Source organism: Salmo salar, chromosome 09 (assembly GCF_965601325.2).
Source record: "Salmo salar chromosome 09, fSalSal1, whole genome shotgun sequence".
Classification (NCBI taxonomy): domain Eukaryota; kingdom Metazoa; phylum Chordata; class Actinopteri; order Salmoniformes; family Salmonidae; genus Salmo; species Salmo salar.
In genome coordinates this window covers 62,540,662-62,559,209 of record NC_138299.1, presented here as the reverse complement: position 1 = coordinate 62,559,209, position 18,548 = coordinate 62,540,662, and the positions used below count along the sequence as shown (strand labels likewise).

The 18,548-nt window shown below is 39.8% G+C and overlaps 1 protein-coding gene and 1 long non-coding RNA gene across 2 annotated transcripts in view; one reads left to right on the top strand and one right to left on the bottom strand.

The window, feature by feature from the left end:
* Positions 1-18,548, bottom strand: part of LOC106611510 (tenomodulin) — a 126,843-nt gene that overhangs the window by 41,768 nt on the left and 66,527 nt on the right. The gene's annotated exons all lie outside the window — the stretch shown is intronic.
* LOC106611511 (uncharacterized) lies at positions 163-1,620 on the top strand. Its single transcript, XR_001330114.1, has 3 exons — positions 163-246; positions 1,067-1,129; positions 1,294-1,620. It is a non-coding gene; the product is annotated as an uncharacterized LOC106611511 (long non-coding RNA).

Genomic DNA, 18,548 nt, shown 5'->3' with positions numbered 1-18,548 from the left:
GGACTGTGATTGAAGAAGGATGATGGGTTTCTTATTTTTTAGTTGACGTGTTTTACTTTGTATGATGTCGTTTTACCCCATTCCCGAAAAGTTAAAAAAAAATCTTATTCAATACTCCGTCCAGCTGGTGGCGGTAATGCACCCTTAACACTGGATGCCAACCGTTGTTAAACCCCATCAAAGAAGAACAGAGTAATGTTGCCGCTACTCGGCCTGAAGTACTAGAATAAAACTATCTACTTGAAGGTAATAATCTCTTATGTGTACATGGATTTCTTGGGTGAAAACACATAACAGTAGTTTGTTTATCATATGAAATATAAATGGTACATTTCAAATTAACTTTAGCTACTGGCTTTGACATTCATCCTAGCTTTACTATCAACTGGCTACCGTTAGCTTCATCAGGCAGCTTTAGATGCAAGGGGAAAACAAATTCACACCTGACAGGTGTGGCATATCAAGAAGGTGATTGAACAGGTGTACCTTGAGGAGTATTTTTGTCTGTAATAAAGCCCTTTTGTGGGGGAAAACTTGGCTGGACCTGGCTCCCCAGTGGGTGGGCCTATGCCCTCCAAGGCCCACCCATGGCTGCACCCCTGCCCAGTCATGTGAAATCCATAGATTAGGGCCTAATTAATTGATTTTAATTGATTGATTTCCTTACACTATATGAACTGTAACTCAGTAAAATCTTTGAAATTGCTGCATACTGCGTTTATATTTTTGTTCAGTATAGAATTGGGGAAAACTCCCACCATCATCACTGTAGCGAATAATGTTAGGATTCAAGAAAATTAAAATTATATATTTGCTAGCTTTATTTCAAAGACTTTTTTACTGACTTTTGAACGCTTTTGACAAACTACTTAATTCCACTGCCTGTTTATTGATTGAAAAGGTTCACAATAATTATGCCCCTCCTGCAAATAGGCTGTATTGTTTTGGTATAATTATGGCTGAATAGTCTTGTGCATATTTACAAGTGTTTAATTAGCCTAGTTAGCCAAATGACTGACTGACTAGGCTCATTGTTATTCATGTTTTTGTTATTATTGCATTTCAGGTGGAGAGGGAGTAAGATCACAAGAACGTAGAATGCTGCCAGACAGCCACAGGATCGCTAGAGGTATTACAGTCAATGCTTAGGAAGTGGATATTGTATGCGAATTGCCCATTTATATCAATTACACTAACAGAATGGTTGGATTGTTCAGCAACACGTGCAGTAAATACTAACATGGCTTTGGTGATGAAAGGTACATAATGTATTTATTGTCATCTCTCCATCAGGCATATGCATGCTGTGACATGGGCCTGGATGGTGACACATATGCTTCCAGCTGCCAGACTGAATACTGGGGCCTTCAGTGGTACCTTACCTGACATTACAGCAAGAGACTCCTTATCTCTGTCTCGCAGCCATTTAACATCAACATGTATTTTATGCAACCAGTCATTCATACAAACTGCTACAGACACAATAACTGACTTATATTCACTTGTCTATTTGTCCTATTCTTCAGGCTTGTCTGGGATATATATTGTAGTTGGTACACCTGTGTGAAATGCTCATTTACAAGTCTTTATATACATGAATAAACATGTATTTAACCTGGACATGAGACTTGCATTGATTTTAGACCTTTTGGAGTCAAGAGCACCAAGTGTTGTATTGATGGAGAAAGTCTGCATGTTGTTTGATGTTTAAGTTACCATAGTAGTTAGTTAAAATGTGAAGAACAGGTTATGAAAAAGGTATAGTTTTAAACAAGGAGCATGAGTAGTTTATACAAAAGTTTATTGCATTTGGTTATCATCCCCCAAATTTGGCCTTTGAAAAGGCTTGATAGTTGCATCCTTCCTCATGGAACTGTTCTGCTGATAGCTCAGCTGACAACAGGGTGGCAGGTTTTTTATGTACTGCTCTAGAGTTCCATGGCCCAGCAGACTCACCTGTGGATAGGGGGTTGGACACATGTCAGTTTGGCTGGGAGACTTTTAGAGGGAGGAGATGGCATGAGTTTTGGTGTGAGTACAGTAAATCCAATCCAACCAGTAGTCCTGGATAATATGCTATACATGTATGTCATCACACAGACAGACAGCCATAGTCAAGGAGGTTTACATAATGCATAAAGTATATTACCATCAGCGGAACATCAGCTTGCTCTGCTCTGGAGAGATTGCAGGTAGTTGGTCAGAAGGCTCTGGAGCACCTGTAGAAAGATGGATAGGGGTACTGAATGCAATTGAAAGAGAGAGCAAGAGAGTTAACATTTACATTGTTGATTATTGAGGACTATCAGGGTGTCTTCTAATTAGACAAATGGTTGCGTAAAAGACACACCACCTCAAAAGGCTTTAAAAGTGAGGACTGTGTTGGGAGAGGCTTCTGTTATGCTGTTTGTCATACTATTCTTCAACCAAACAGCTGTGTAGACGTGTGTTTCAAGCATTTTGTTTTGAAAGCAGCCTTACTCTGTCATTCAAGTTGTATCTTCATGTCTGTAACTTCACTCTCACTCCCCCCTAAGCCCTCACCCTTGACCTCCCTTTGGCTCAGGTGGAGTATTATACAGTATATATATATATATATATATATATATATATATATATATATATATATATATATATATATATATATATATATAAATATGCATGACTTACTGACACTGACATGGAGTGCTCCATGTTCCTGCTGGTAGCAGGCCTCAACCTGGATGCAGGGAAATGTTCTGCAGGACATTGGAAATGAATTGACAACCCTGCATAGGTTGACAAAATAAAATGGTACTTGTATTTAGTCAATTGAAGTCATGACAACCACCGTTTTTTACACAGGAGTGTACAGGTTTTTGTTCCAGCACCTGACTAACAAGTCATTCAACTAACTGATCTAAATTGGAAAAAAACTTGCACACAGTTCAGTATCCTGGGACAGAAATCATTGATGTCTGTATTACTGAACTAGATTCCCAAGTTACAAGTTTACAATTCTGCATGATAGAGAATAACGTGTGGATCTATTTCTATCTAACCTTGTGAATAAACTCCAAGAACAAGTTTCAATTTAGTTAGCTAGCTTGCTAATGGCATTTATATCAACTTTATCAATGAGATGGTTTCCAAATATTATATACATTTTTCCCCCTCGCCTTTAAAGCTGTCTGATTAAGCTTGACAGATACTAGTAAAGCTAGGATGAAGCCAGAAAGCTAGCTAGCTAACATTAGCTGCTGTCAATTTCATCTGAAATGTACCATCATATTTCACTTTACACAAACTACTGTCATCCCATTTCAAATATAAAATAGATTATTACCTTCAAGTAGACCATTTCATTCTAGTATTTCAGGCCAAGGAGTAAGTAATGTTGTTACTTTGCAGAAATTACTTCTTCTCCTCTTCAAATTACTTTCTGAGATTTGATTGATGGAACAATCCAGCTAATGGTTGCAGCAATAGGCGGCTGCAGTTTTGGGCTGATTTGTCAGGGGATAAAGGTCCTGACCCCAGAGCTGCTGAAATAAAAACTGTACATGCAAATCTATTTCCACAAATGTACAAAACTTTCTACAAGTTTACAAATCTCTTGGTAACGCGACAACAGTGACAGAACTCCGAGCACGTGCAGATAAAAACATCTGCAAGTGGTTTTTTGATTCACAGCAGAATATTCTTAGTTGTAAATGGACTTGTAATAATTCTGAAAATAAATGATGCTTTCAAATCTTTTTAAATGTATTCAAATGTCAAGTTACAAGTTTGCAACCATTGTTAAATGTTTCATACATTAGGATACAAGCTTGCAAAATCTATTTACACATATGCGAATCGTACTTGCAACCACAAATCTCAATGAGCGACAACAAAATTCTAAATACAAATTCACAGGGTTCTGTCATCATTATTATCCCCATAAGAAACCAGGTGACCAGTCATTTGTGGACATTGTGAAATCTTTGGAAGGACATTTTTACCCCAAACCACTTGTAATTGCAGAGAGATTCAGGTTTCAGAAACGGAACGAAGAGGAAGGTGAATCCGTTGCTCAATATGTTGCAGTGCTAAAGATACTAACAGAACATTGTGAGTTTAATGCAACATTGAATGACACTATCTGCAATTGGATTGTGTGTGGCTTAAGGAGTAAGGCAATACAAAGCACCTACTCTCTGAAGACAATCTAACCTTACGGAAAACAGTTGAGGTTGCTGTATCAATGGAGCTAACTGGAAAAGAAGAACAGCAGCTGGGGGCTGCATCAAGAGTGCAGTGTAGCAGAAGCGCAGGAAAAACAAAAATCAAGCTCCTTGTAGTGTTACCGATGTGGAAAACGGGGTCATCACCTATCGGAATGCTGGGCAAAGGAGCTGACATGTCGCTATTGTGAAAAGAAAGGACATATTGTGCGAGCTGGTAAAGAAAAAATAGAGACACCAGTGAAGGACACTTATAAGAAAAAATTGGGAAAAGGAAAAACATCCAGCTGGTGTACTAAGAAGAAACATCTGCATGCTGTAAAGCAGGAACAGTCAAGCAATAGTGACACAGACTCTTAAGAGGAGCGACCCATCAAGGTATTGACAGTAAAAGGAGGCTTTACAGCCTACGGTGTCAAATCACTGTTGGGTGACAGCCAATCAAGACGGAAATCGATACTGGAGGAGCTGTTTCGCTCATTTTAGAAAAGCTATTCAAAGAAAGGCTGAACCACCTTTCACTGACACATGAAAACCCCTGCTAAAGACCTATACAGGAGAGACCGTCCCCATGGCTGGAAAGGCAGAGGTCCTGGTGGAACTAGTAGAATGAAACATGTCGCGAGCTACTCATTTTTTCTTGCTTTCAAATAGGCACATTCTTCTCCTCTCCCGTGCAACTCTTCCCCAGGTCCTTAGTGTACAAGAAAAAAGTAGTACTGTGATTTTTTTCCCCCCAAATGATGTTTTCTGTTTTATTTTTCCTGGATTGAGATTTTTTTGTTTTTCACTCTAAAAATGTTAATTGTTCAAAGAGAAACAACGAAATTGAATGTTCTGAGTCCATGTCAACTCTTAAATCACATCAGAAGACCATTTTTTGTGTGTAATTCCCCTTTAATTGCACATCTGGCGAGTGAGTAATGTGCCGTCTAATGTGCCGTCTAATGTGCCAGTCTAGCTATGGTTTTGTACTGCTGCTGCTTATTCTTTTGGCAAGGTTTACAAATAACAATAAATACAAATTATATACTTACTTATGATATACACAACTGGTCAAAGGTTTTAGAACTCCTACTCATTCAAGGGTTTTTCTTTATTTGACTATTTTCTACATTGTAGAATAATTGTGAAGACATCAAAACTATGAAATAACACATTTGGAATCACATGGTAACCAAAAAAAGTGTTAAACAAATCAAAATATATTTGAGATTTGAGATTCTTCAATAGCCACCCTTTGACTTGATGACAGCTTTGCACACTCTGCATTCTCTCAACCAGCTTCATGAGGTAGTCACCTGGAATGCACTTCAATTAACAGGTGCGCCTTCTTTAAAGTTAATTTGTGGAATTGATTTCCTTCTTAAGGCTAGGCCTGTGGACAACCTCCGGTGAAATTGAAGGGCGCGCAATTCAAATACATAATCGTAATATTAAACATTTATGAACATACAAGTATCTTATATAGTTTAACCTCTCTAGGGTAGGTGGCACCAAATCGTCCCACCTACGCAACAGCCAGTCTAATCCCGTGGCGCGATATACAAATACCTTAAAAATGCTATTACTTCAATTTCTCAAACATATAACTATTTTACACCATTTTAAAGACAAGACTCTCCTTTATCTAACCACACTGTCCGATTTCAAAAAGGCTTTACAACGAAAGCAAAACATTAGATTATGTCAGCAGAGTACCCAGCCAGAAATAATCAGACACCCATTTTTCAAACTAGCATATAATGTCACATAAACCCAAACCACAGCTAAATGCAGCACTAACCTTTGATGATCTTCATCAGATGACAACCCTAGGACATTATGTTATACAATACATGCATGTTTTGTTCAATCAAGTTCATATTTATATCAAAAAACAGCTTTTTACATTAGCATGTGACGTTCAGAACTAGCATACCCACCGAAACTTCCGGTGAATTTACTAAATTACTCACGATAAACGTTCACAAAAAACATAACAATTATTTTAAGAATTATAGATACAGAACTCCTTTATGCAATCGCGGTGTCCGATTTTAAAATAGCTTTTCGGTGAAAGCACATTTTGCAATATTCTGAGTAGATAGCCCGGCCATCATGGCTAGCTATTTTGACACCCACCAAGTTTGGCACTCACCAAACTCAGATTTACTATAAGAATAATTGGATTACCTTTGGTGTTCTTCGTCAGAATGCAGTCCCAGGACTTCTACTTCAACACCCAATGTTGTTTTGGTTCCAAATAATCCATAGTTATATCCAAATAGCGGCGTTTTGTTCTTGCATTCAAGACACTATACGAAGGGTGACGCGCCGGCGCATATAGTGACAAAAATTTTCAAAATATTCCATTACCGTACTTCGAAGCATGTCAAACGCTGTTTAAAATCAATTTTTATGCGATTTTTCTCGTAAAATAGCGATAATATTCCGATCAGGAGACGTTGTTTTCGTTCTAAGACTGAAAGAAGGAAATGGTGTCTACACATGCTCGTGCGCACCTGTGTCATTGTTCTCAGATCGACCACTTTCCAAATCCCCTACTGTTTTCCGGCCAGGGACTGCAGAGTCATCATTCCCCGTTCTGGCGCCTTCTGAGAGCCAATGGGAGCCTTAGAAAATGTCATGTTACAGCAGAGATCCTCTGTTTTCCATAAAGAGGCTATAGAAGGCCAAGAAATGGTCAGAGAGGGCGCTTCCTGTATGGAATCTTCTCAGGTTTTGGCCTGCCATATGAGTTCTGTTATACTCACAGACACCATTCAAACAGTTTTAGGAACTTCAGCGTGTTTTCTATCCAAATCTACTAATAATATGCATATTCTAGTTTCTGGGCCAGAGTAGTAACCAGTTTAATTTGGGTACGTTTTTCAATTGGCTGTGAAAATACTGCCCCCTACACCTTAACAGGTTTTAAGTACCGGAGGTCTGAAGCGCGTGGCAGGTCTCCTCCACATGACTGCCCTAAGAGCAGTGAACAGAAGATTATCTATTTCAACATGGTGGAGACCACTCCTGTGACAGCTCACCAGATCAAGAAGGAAACAGGAGGAGATCCAACACTGTCCAGAGTGTTTGACCGAGTGATGAGAAGCAATCTGTCATGCATCGCTGATGCGCCGCCGGAGTTCTAGCCTTACCTTTCACGGGGAAAGGAGTTGACAGTGACAGCTGGATTCCTACTCTGAGGTATGGGTGTCATCATACCACCAAAGCTGTTGAAACCTATCCTGAACGAGTTGCACTCTGGACATTGTGGCATCGTCCGGATGAAGGAGTTAGCACGTAGATATTTTTCTGGTGGCTGGGACTAGACCATGACATTGAAGCCAAAGCCAGATCCTGCCCGTCATGTCAAACCATCCGAAACCCACCAAGCCTAGCACCACTGCTTCCCTGGGATTGGCCAGAGAGCCCGAGACAGTGCATTCACCTGGATTTTGCAAGACCAGTGGAAGGAGCGATATTGCCAAATGTGGCCAAATCTACACTGGAGTTGCTTACCAACAAGACAGTGAATGTTCCTGAGTGGCCGAGTTACAGTTTTGACCTAAATCTACTTGAAAATCTATGGCAAGACCTGAAAATGGTTGTGCAGCAATGATCAAGAATTTTGAAAAGAATAATGGGCAAATGTCACACAATCTAGGTGTGGAAAGCTCTTGTTGACTTAACCAGAAAGACTCATAGCTCTAATCGCTGCCAAAGATGCTTCTACAAAGTATTGACTCAAGGGTGTGAATGCGATATTTCTGCATTTCAGTTTCAATAAATTTGCATAACATTCTAAAAACATGTTTTCAGTTTTTCACTATGGGGTATTGTGTAAAGATGGGTGAGAGAAAAAAATATTTTTGATCAATTCTGAATTCAGGCTGTAATAAGTCAAGAGGTATGAATACTTTCTGAAGGCACTGTAATTTACTGTATGCAGTGGCGTAGCGCAGTTTCGCCAATCTCATGCTATTTTACAAATTTTGCCATGATGCTGAGAGAAGATGTTGCTGTTTTAGAGCTCAGGGATTCTTGAAAAACAGGACAACTTTTTTCCAACAAATATTTTCCTTAATATTAACACCGTCCTGTTCACTGTCAATAGTTAGATGACTTCCTGAAGTATTGAAAGGCGTACAACTTTTCAGTAAATAACTAATAAGAGTCCAAAAATATATGTATATTTCCTTAAAAATCCTGCGTTGTGTGGTTATTCTTTTACAATTGATATGTTCTAGGCTATTTTCAGACCTTAAGGAGCATCAGGTACTGCTGGAATGTCTATCAATGGCATGTCTAGCACTTTGTGAGAAATTATGCTGGTCACTCAAAACATTTATAAAGTATTTATAAAGTATAAATAGCCCATCCTTTAGATGAGGCTGCACAAAAACACTTAACTTGTGATTAGTAAATGGTTTATAAGGACCTATATTAAACATCTTATGAATGGAGTAAAGATTAATAGATAATGACTAAACTATTTACTAACCAATTATAAATGTTTTATTACGTGGAGTTGTTATAAAATGCTACCAAATACAGTAGCTTCAGAAAGTGTTCACACCCCTTGACTTTTTCCACAACTTGTTGTGTTACAGCCTGAACTCAACATTTATTAAATTTAGATTTTTTTTGTCACTGGCCTACACACAATACCCCATAATGGAATGCTGTTTTTCGGAATATAATTTTTTTTATTACATATGAAAAGCTGAAATGTCTTGATTCAATAAGTTTTCAACCTTTTTGTTATGACAAGCCTAAATAAGTTTAGGAGTAAAAATATGCTTAACAAGTCACATAATAAGTTGCATTGACTCACTCTGTGTGCAATAATAGTGTTTAACATTATTTTTGAATGACTACCTCATCTTTGTACCCCACACATACAATTATCTGTAAGGTCCCTCAGTCAAGCAGTGAATTTCAAACACAGATTCCACCACAAAGACCAGGGAGGTTTTCCAATGCCTAGCAAAGAAGGGTACTTATTGGTATATGGGAAAAAAGCAGACATTGACTATCCCTTTGAGCATGGAAGAGGCGACTCCGGGATGCTGGCCTTCTAGGCAGAGTTCCTCTGTCCAGTGTCTGTGTTCTTTTGCCCATCTTAATCTTTTATTTTTATTGGCCAGTCTGAGATATGGCTTTTTCTTTGCAACTCTGCCTAGAAGGCCAGCGTCCCAGAGTCGCCTCTTCACTGTTGACGTCAAGACTGGTGTTTTGCGGGTACTATTTAATGAAGCTGCCAGTTGAGGACTTGTGAGGTGTTTGTTTCTCAAACTAGACACTCTAATGTACTTGTCCTCTTGCTTATTTGTGCACCGGGCCTCCCTCTCCTCTTTCTATTCTGATTAGAGCCAGTTTGCGCTGTTCTGTGAAGGGAGTTGTACACAGCGTACGAGATCTGCAGTTTCTTGGCAATTTCTCGCATGGAATAGCCTTCATTTCTCAGTACAAGAATAAACTGATGAGTTTCAGAAGAAAGTCTTTGTTTCCGGCCATTTTGAGCTGGTAATCTAACCCACAAATGCTGATGCTCCAGATACTCAACTAGTCTAAAGAAGACCAGTTTTATTGCTTCTTTAATAAGCACCAAAGTTTTCAGTTGTGCTAACATAATTGCAAAAGGGTTATATAATGATCAATTAGCCTAATAAATGAATAAACTGGGATTAGCTAACACAACGTGCAACTGGAACACAGGAGTGATGGTTGCTGATAATGGGCCCCTGTACGCCTATGTAGATATTCCATAAAAAAATCTGCCTTTTCCAGCTACAATAGTCATTTACAACATTAACAATGTCTACGCGGTATTTCGGATCAATTTGATGTTATTTTAATGGACAAAAGAAAAGCAAAAAATGTGCTTTTCTTTCAAAAACAAGGACATTTCTAAGTGACCCCAAACTTTTGAATGGCAGTGTATTGTTCTGCCTGCGGCTATGGAACCCTGACCTGTTCACCGGACGTGCTACCTGTCCCCGACCTGCTGTTCTCAACTCTCTAGAGACAGCAGGAGTGGTAGAGATACTCTCAGAGATCGGCTATGAAAAAGCCAACTGACACTTACTCTTGAGTTGCTGACTTGTTGCACCCTCGACAACTACTATGATTATTATTATTTGACCATGCTGGTCATTTATGAACATTTTAACATCTTGACCATGTTCTGTTATAATATCCACCCGGCACAGCCAGAAGAGGACTGGCCACCCCTCATAGCCTGTTTCCTCTCTAGGTTTCTTCCTGGGTTTTGGCCTTTCTAGGGAGTTTTTCCTAGGGAGTTTTTCCTAGCCACCGTGCTTATTTCACATGCATTGCTTGCTGTTTGGGGTTTTAGGCTGGGTTTCTGTACAGCACTTTGAGATATCAGCTGATGTACGAAGGGCTATATAAATACATTTGATTTGATTTGTATATTTTGATCTACCAACATATCAGCTATCACACCATGTAAAGGAACAACCTCCTAATTACATATTTTTTCTTCATAAAATGCAACTATCTGGATTCATGTCAACTCCGTCAGACACCATAAACGTAATTTCATTTTTACAATTATTGACCAACAAGTGTTTAATGGCCTTGATTGTTTAATTCTAAGATTAGGTTATTCAAATAGGTAATACAAATCTCCAAACTTCTTTTTGTTTTGTTTTATAGCGCTCTTAAATGCTCCAGGGATAATTTTGTTCGCATTTTGGCATGTTTTTCTAGATTTCAAACATAAAACAATATTTATAAGGCAAACATTGTCCCTTAGGTCTAGCATAGCAAAAACATCAGTTGTTTAAGCATATGTTGCAGAACAGTGATTCAAATACTTTTTCTGAATATTGACAAAAAATGATTGACTCCATCAGTGACAGAGTTGACAAGCCACTAACAGTGTTGACAACCGATACTCAAAACGTACATATTTATGCCTCTAAAAAAAACAAACATTTTAAAATCCCCAATAAAAACATCCATTCTATCAGATCTTTCAGCACTCTGATGGAGTTGACGTTAGGCTGTTGATTGTGTTCTGTGGTGTGTCCCACTCCTCTTCAATGCTGTGCGAAGTTACTTTATATTGGCGGGAACTGGAACACGCTGTCGTACATGTCAGTCCAGAGCATCCCCAACATGTTCCATGTGTGCAGGCCATGGAAGAACTTGGACATTTCCAGCTTCAAGAAATTGTGTACAGATTCTTGCGACATGGGGCCTTGCATTATCATGCTGGAACATGAGGTGATGCCGGCAGATGAATGGCACAATAATGGGCCTCAGGATCTTGTCACGGTATTTCTGTGCATTCAAACTGCCATCGATAAAATGCAATTGTGTTCGTTGTCTGTAGCTTATGCCTATACCCATGCATACTATAACCTCACTGCCATCATGGGGCACTTTGTTCACAACGTTGACATCAGCAAACTGCTCGCCCACACAACGCCATACATGTGGTCTGCGGTTGTGAGGATAGATGGATGTACTGCCAAATTCTCTAAAACAGCTTATGCGGCTAATGGTAGAGAAATTAGCATTCCATTTTCTGGCAACATTTCTGGTGGATATTCCTGCAGTCAGCATGCCAGTTGAACCCTCCCTCAGAACTTTAAACATCTGTGCACATTTTAGAGAGGCCTTTTATTGTCCCCAGCACAAGGTGCACCTGTGTAATGATCACACTGTTTAATCAGCTTCTTGATATGCCACACCTGTCAGGTGGATGGATTATTTTGGCAAAGGAGAAATGCTTACTAACAGGGATGTAAGCAAATGAGTGCACAACATTTTAGAGAAATAAGCTTTTTGTGCATATGGAACATTTCTGGGATCTTTCATTTCAGCTTATGAAACATGGGACCAGTACTTTACATGTTGCGTTCATATTTTGGTTCAGTGTATTTGAGCCAAAATAAACTATCAGGCAGATGGAGTTGACAGTTTATGGCCATGGTGATTTGAATATTGTTTGTTTAAATCTATCAAAGTAGAGAACTTGACATACCATGGTTGGTCTTGTTGCACTACATGTAATGAGGACATGAATAAAGGGTCCTTATGGTACAGCTGACCCGGCTCATGGTTTTAGACAAATCTGAGACATCTTTGAGGAATAACGGTTTTGATATAAATATTATTTTAAGTCACAGATGGCTATTGCAAGAAACTACATAAGAGGGCCAGTAGGAGGCACCCTTTCCTCAGGTCTAAAAAAAATATCCCAATGCACCAGGGCAGTGATTGGGGACACTGTTCTGTGTAGGGTGCCGTCTTTTGGATGGGACGTTAAACGGGTGTCCTGACTCTCTGTGGTCAATAAAGATCCCATGGCACTTATCGTAAGAGTAGGGGTGGGGTGTTAACCCCAGTGTCCTGGCTAAATTCCCAAGCTGTCCCTCATACCACCACGGTCACCTAATCATCCCCAGCTTACAATTGGCTCCTTCATCCCCCTCCTCTCCCCTTTAACTATTCCCCAGGTCGTTGCTGTAAATGAGAATGTGTTCTCAGTCAACTTACCTGGTAAAATAATGGTAAAATAAAATAAAATAATCTTTTAGTTAATATCCAATAAACACTTTTTGGGAGAGTTTTAAATTGAGATCATTTGCTCTGGACAAGGGAATTTCCAGGCATCGATCCGACATGGAAGTGAACAATGTCATGACGTTGGCCTGTTGGGGGAGGTTTATGACCCCCATAAATACCTTTCCCTTTTTCTCTTTCTCTACTTTATAGAGTTGACTCTTGTAAAGCCTTTGTAACATAGAGAGTCTGGTAACATCGAAAGGTGGGAAACGGAACCATATTTCGGTAATCCAACCAGTTGAAAATATGCGTTGGTACTTAATGAATATGATCTCAGATCAGTTGTTGTCTGAGACATTACTACTAATGACAGGATGACATAAACTGTATCTTGGAAAGTCGACACATTCTAGTTATCAGATTCACATGGAATTGTTGTGCAATTTATATGTTTAAATATGAAACTATTTGTGAAAAGATGAAATGTAATTTTAGCTTCTTAAATGAGAGAACGGTTTGTCATAGAGAAACTCTACTCACTCAAAGGCCCCGCCCAAGTGAACAGACTTTGGTTGTAAACTATGAAACACGCCCTTCTTTCACCACTATATAAACCCGTTGACGAAAATTCAACTTTCTGTTCCGAGGACGTGAGGACGACAGTCCTACGTTAAAAGGGCTCAGATAATAACCGAAATTAGCATCGTGTTCATTGTGATGATCGACATGCCGAAAGGATGACTTTCGACTATACCAGCCAGAATATAGTACGAGCTTAAAAGTATGGAAACTTGGTATGAACTTTGAACTCTTATTCACTCCAGAAGTGATACCTCCTAGCAGTTGAGTTAGCAGCAGCCGCTGTAAATGTGGGCTAGGAAAGGACGGACGACGTAGCCAGTCTAACACACACAATGATACTACAACTTATCCAGTTTACCACCAGAGACATTCTTCAGAGGACAAGAGATCCCTGCTGGGCAACCCGGCCTTCCATCTACGACCAAACTACTGAAGCGCAGCTCAGAGTAAATATTTATTGCATTTTCCTTTTTCCAAATGGTCGGTTATTTAGAATGTATAAGATTCTGTATTTACGATAGCATAGCTTCTCCCTTTGTTACTCAGTCTTCCCGCTCTTTCATTCAAAACCCAACCCCCTTTCTTTGTGGAACCAGCTGTCATATCTGTTCCGTCCGCTAGGGACGTTTTCCTTTATGACATAATTTGTAATCAATGTATGATCTATTCTGTGTCGATGTAATTCTGTGTGATTATTTATGTATTTAGTAAATAAATTATTAAACCAAATTTTGTATTGCTGATTCAACTTGTTAGCCAGGGTTCGTGAAGATAACCAAGAATTTACAACTTTCAGATGAGACTGAATAAAGTGACGATTAAATATTGACTGCTACTGATGTAAAAGATTACTAGGTCTTTAAGAGTTTATTCGGAAGATAACAGCTCTATTAACCTTCTTTCGTGGTGCCCAGACTTTCTAGTTAATTACATTTACCTGATTAGCTTAATCAGGTAATATTAATTACAGAGAAAGGATTTTATAGAATAGCATGTCATATCACTTCATCCGGCATAGCCAAAGACACCTTCAATCATATTGGAAGTATTTTAACCCAAAATATTTTCCATTCTAAAAATAAAGTTGCGTGGGTGTGTTACGCCAGTGACTTTATGATAACCTCTATGAATGTCACAGTACACATTATTATGCCTTCCTTACTCCATACAACCTGCTGAATCTAAGTTTTACAGAGGATGAGGGCTAGATCTTCTATTGCACTTGTCAAAAACCACCATCGGTGTCTCCCATTCCCCTTAAAAATGGCTCAGGTTTCCCACATATCCCTATGCCTCTCACCATCATCAATTGACATACAAAAACCCAAAGTTCCACAACGGGAAATGCATGAACATGACACTGCGAATTGTGGAAGCATTTCCTGACAATGCCTTGTTTATTTAACCACTGCAAGGCCTTATCTCCGAGGTGGTCCTCAACAACCTCTACTCAGATGGTTTCAATCGTAGAGCAACAAAAGGGGCCAGTGAAGGTTTGTGTGAATGGGGCTCTATCTGGCTGTGACACCAGAGGACGTTACGCAAAGGATGGAGAGGGTGCATGTGTGTGTTGTGGTGTGAGTGAGCTATGCGTAGTATGAGTGTGTGTATGCGCTGCTGATGACAACATGTCCCCTAGTTGTACTTGAAGGCTGTGAGATACAGGCTTCCTTCCACTTGAGCAGAACCGTGACGCCTGTCACTTAGTGTGGGGGGCTAGTAGAGGTGAGCAGGCGCAGGGGGCAGGCCTTCCATGTGGCACAGGGCCGACCGGTGAAGGATAGCGGTGGGCAGCAGCTCACCAATTACAAGTCATGCTGTTTGAACCTCTCATTGTTACTGAAGGAAGTTTAATGGGTGGATGTATAAAAGGATGGGAAATTGCATAAGCACCACAGTTACTATTACAGAAGATGGTCTCCTGGATAGATAAATTAGTCAGACTCCTCCAAGGTGGAGCGTAAAGTCAAAACAGCTGTATAAGGAGAGAGAGGAGAGTCTAGTGTTCAGCCTTTGTTGGTTGCCAACAGTGAGCTATCGGGATGGAAACTTCCCTAGCTCTCTCTTATAGCTTTTCTCTTTTCTCCTTTTGCACACAGAAGTCCCACCATTAGCTCCTTGTCCTCCAGAAAACTGCACCATGGTGATTTAGCTGAGCTCAGAGACTCTTGCCTCACATGGCCAGTCACATGAGAACTAACAAAATGTCTCCCCTGGGTTGCACTCGCTTCTCCACAATGTTGTTTTATTAGAGTTTTCCCCTCCTCAAATGGAAATGGACATATCTGTTAGAGACATTGAAAATAACCACTTAAACAACCTCTACACACGGAAACCCGACACTTTCCCCTTCCACTACCACCAACACCACCACCACCAACTCTTCCTCCGCTCTTTAAGAATGATGAAAATTAGAGACACTGAATTCAATCTACAGCTCCGCTCCTCTCCCATGGGGGATTTCAGCATGTTCAAACAGAAGGTGGGTAGAAACCGCAAGACAAACAAGAAGAGAGAGGAGGAAAACAAACCAGAGAAGATTCAGAGAAACACAAGAAATTAAACAATCAAGAGAGAGTGATAGAAAAAAAGTCGAACCAGGTACCTATGGACATATTGCTGGAAAATGAAGAACCACAAGGGAAATAACTTCAACCATTATAGATCCAGCGGAGACAGGAGCGCAGATGGCATTCGCATGTGTTGAATGCATGTCAAAGTCCACCCAATCAGCTACCGTGGGCGGATAGAATGCTGAAAATGCAATAATACTCCTGTAAATCCTCAAAGTGTCCCCGCAGATCATCCATTTGAAATCAGCTCACTAATGCACACTCACTTCAGCACAGCTGGTGCTTTCTTCATTGTACTTTGAATCAGGCAGATACACAAACATTCTTTCTTGCTATCTCAGAGAATTCTTCTCTAAGGGGTAGACCTACAAATGGCACCAGTCTTTCAAGGGAAGCTTTAGATAACACCACACATTAGCTGTCTCTCTCTAGTACTGTTGTGGGTATATGGAAGAGAAATTCAGATGCGGGTTACATATAGGTGTCATGAGACATGGGGGTTTATGCTTGTGTACATTGATTACAAGGCCTCCCAGTGGGCATACAATGTGATAAAGACGTATTTTACTGGTTGAAATCTGATCGGGATGTCATGCAACCAGATCACAACCAGATTACCTTAACTAGCCTGTACCCCTGCACACCCAGCATCGTCCGGGTTTGGCCGGGGTAGACCGTCATTGTAAATAAGAATTTGTTCTTAACTGACTTACCTAGTTAAATAAAGATTAAATAAATAAAATAAAGCAATGGAATATTTTTGGTTTAGGTGGCAGTAGTATACCAATAGGTGAAGTCTGCCACAAAAGCTTAATAAAGAAGAAGCAGAAGTTCCAGATTGGAATCTGTGCTTCAAGCGCAGAAATAGATCTCTGCCCACAGACAGCCTGCTCGAGCGCATCCGTCAACATTACATCCATACCACAGAGCACCCGGGAATCTACACAGCAACACAGCTGGAAAACAAAGACAGTTTTTTGAAATGTACACAAAAAATGTCAAAGATTTGACTGCTAAGTGGTAGTCCTAGATCTCCTGCATTCTTGTTACCCAGCTAATTGTAGCTAGCTAGCTAGCTAACGTTAGCTCTCTGGCTAATCCTCCATGGACATGGTACATTTTAATTTTTAGCTGTTGTAGGCGTTGGTTATAGCTAGCTAACTAACATTTTGACATTTTGATTTCTGTTTAGTTAATGATAGTAAATATTTGTGTGTGTGTGTGTGGTGAGAGAGTGAGAGAGATATGATCACAATAACTTTAGAAAACATTGTAATGACAACGTTGTCATGCTAACTGTGTATTTGTGTGAATGAGAGAGAGAGAGAGAGAGAGAGAGAAGCATTGAGTGTTTGTAAGACAGCAAGCTAGGCTAATTCTTGAAACTTGCACCCCCAATATGGATGTGAAGATTTTCTTGATTCATCAGAGATCCTTGTATTTATGTGTATTTTGTATTTGACAATACCATACATTTGGACTAACACACATTCTAACGTTACACCTCTCAACTGCAGTTTTCAATTCTTGATACTCTGTTTTTGCAGGAATCTTCTAGCTTGGATTTGGAAGGATGGAGGAAGGAACAAAGGGAAGGAGTACAGAAGTTATCCAGCCTGATGACTAAGAAATAGCCTATGCTTTGCTGTCTGTCTCTCTATCCTCCTCCATCTGTCTGCCTCACTGCCAAATTGACGAGGGGCAACATAGTCAATGTACTTGCTAGGCTAAGTCTAATTTAGTGAAGACCTTAGGTAATGGTTAATCATGATTCGTCTCTGTCTTTACAGTTCCTGAAACATGTCAATGACCTGATGCATGGCCTCTATAGCAGTTCTTGGCCACACACTCATTTACGAGTGACCAATTCTGCCATATCCCAGGGAAAGGAGAGATCAGAACCACCACTCCTTAAATCCATACTCACTGACAGTAAGTTGTGTGCAAAATGTTGATGTTGATACGTTGATTTCAATGTGTATTGATTCCTACTAACCAGCTTTGTAAGAGCTAGGTTTGTACTAGCTATGCAGATGATCATTAACGTTTTTTCAGGTCTCACTGAGACTGGATTCCCCAAGAAACATGCTATTCAGCTACCCATGATTGTCTGATCTTACACTCTTAGAAAAAAAGGTGGTGTCTAGAACCGTAAAGGTTTAATTAGCTGTCCCCGTAGGAGAACCATTTGAAGATCCCCATTTGGTTCAAGGTAAAACCCTTTGGTTCCAGGTAGAACTATATTGGTTTCCATGTATAATCCTTTCCACAGAGGGTTCTACATGGAACACAAAGTGGTTCTACATGGAACCTAAAAGGGTTCTACCAGGAACCAAAAATGGTTCCTATGGGGACAGCCAAAGAACCCTTTTGGAACCCTTTTTTTCTAAGAGTGTAGTGTAAGTCAATACAATTGAAAGAGCACCGTTTCTAATAATATAAGATTGTAAAGCAAATCAACTCCTATTTTAACTCTGCTTTTTTTTCATCTGCAAAACCCTCTTGCCCTGATTCAACAGACACCTCCCTTGGTGAGTCATGTAAACTTTCTCCTATTTTTCTCTTGCGCATTCTCCCTGTCGCTCACTCAAACTCACACGTGTGCAGTTGCATTGAAGAGGAAGAGATTTGCCAATTACACCCATTTCTAACACTGTTT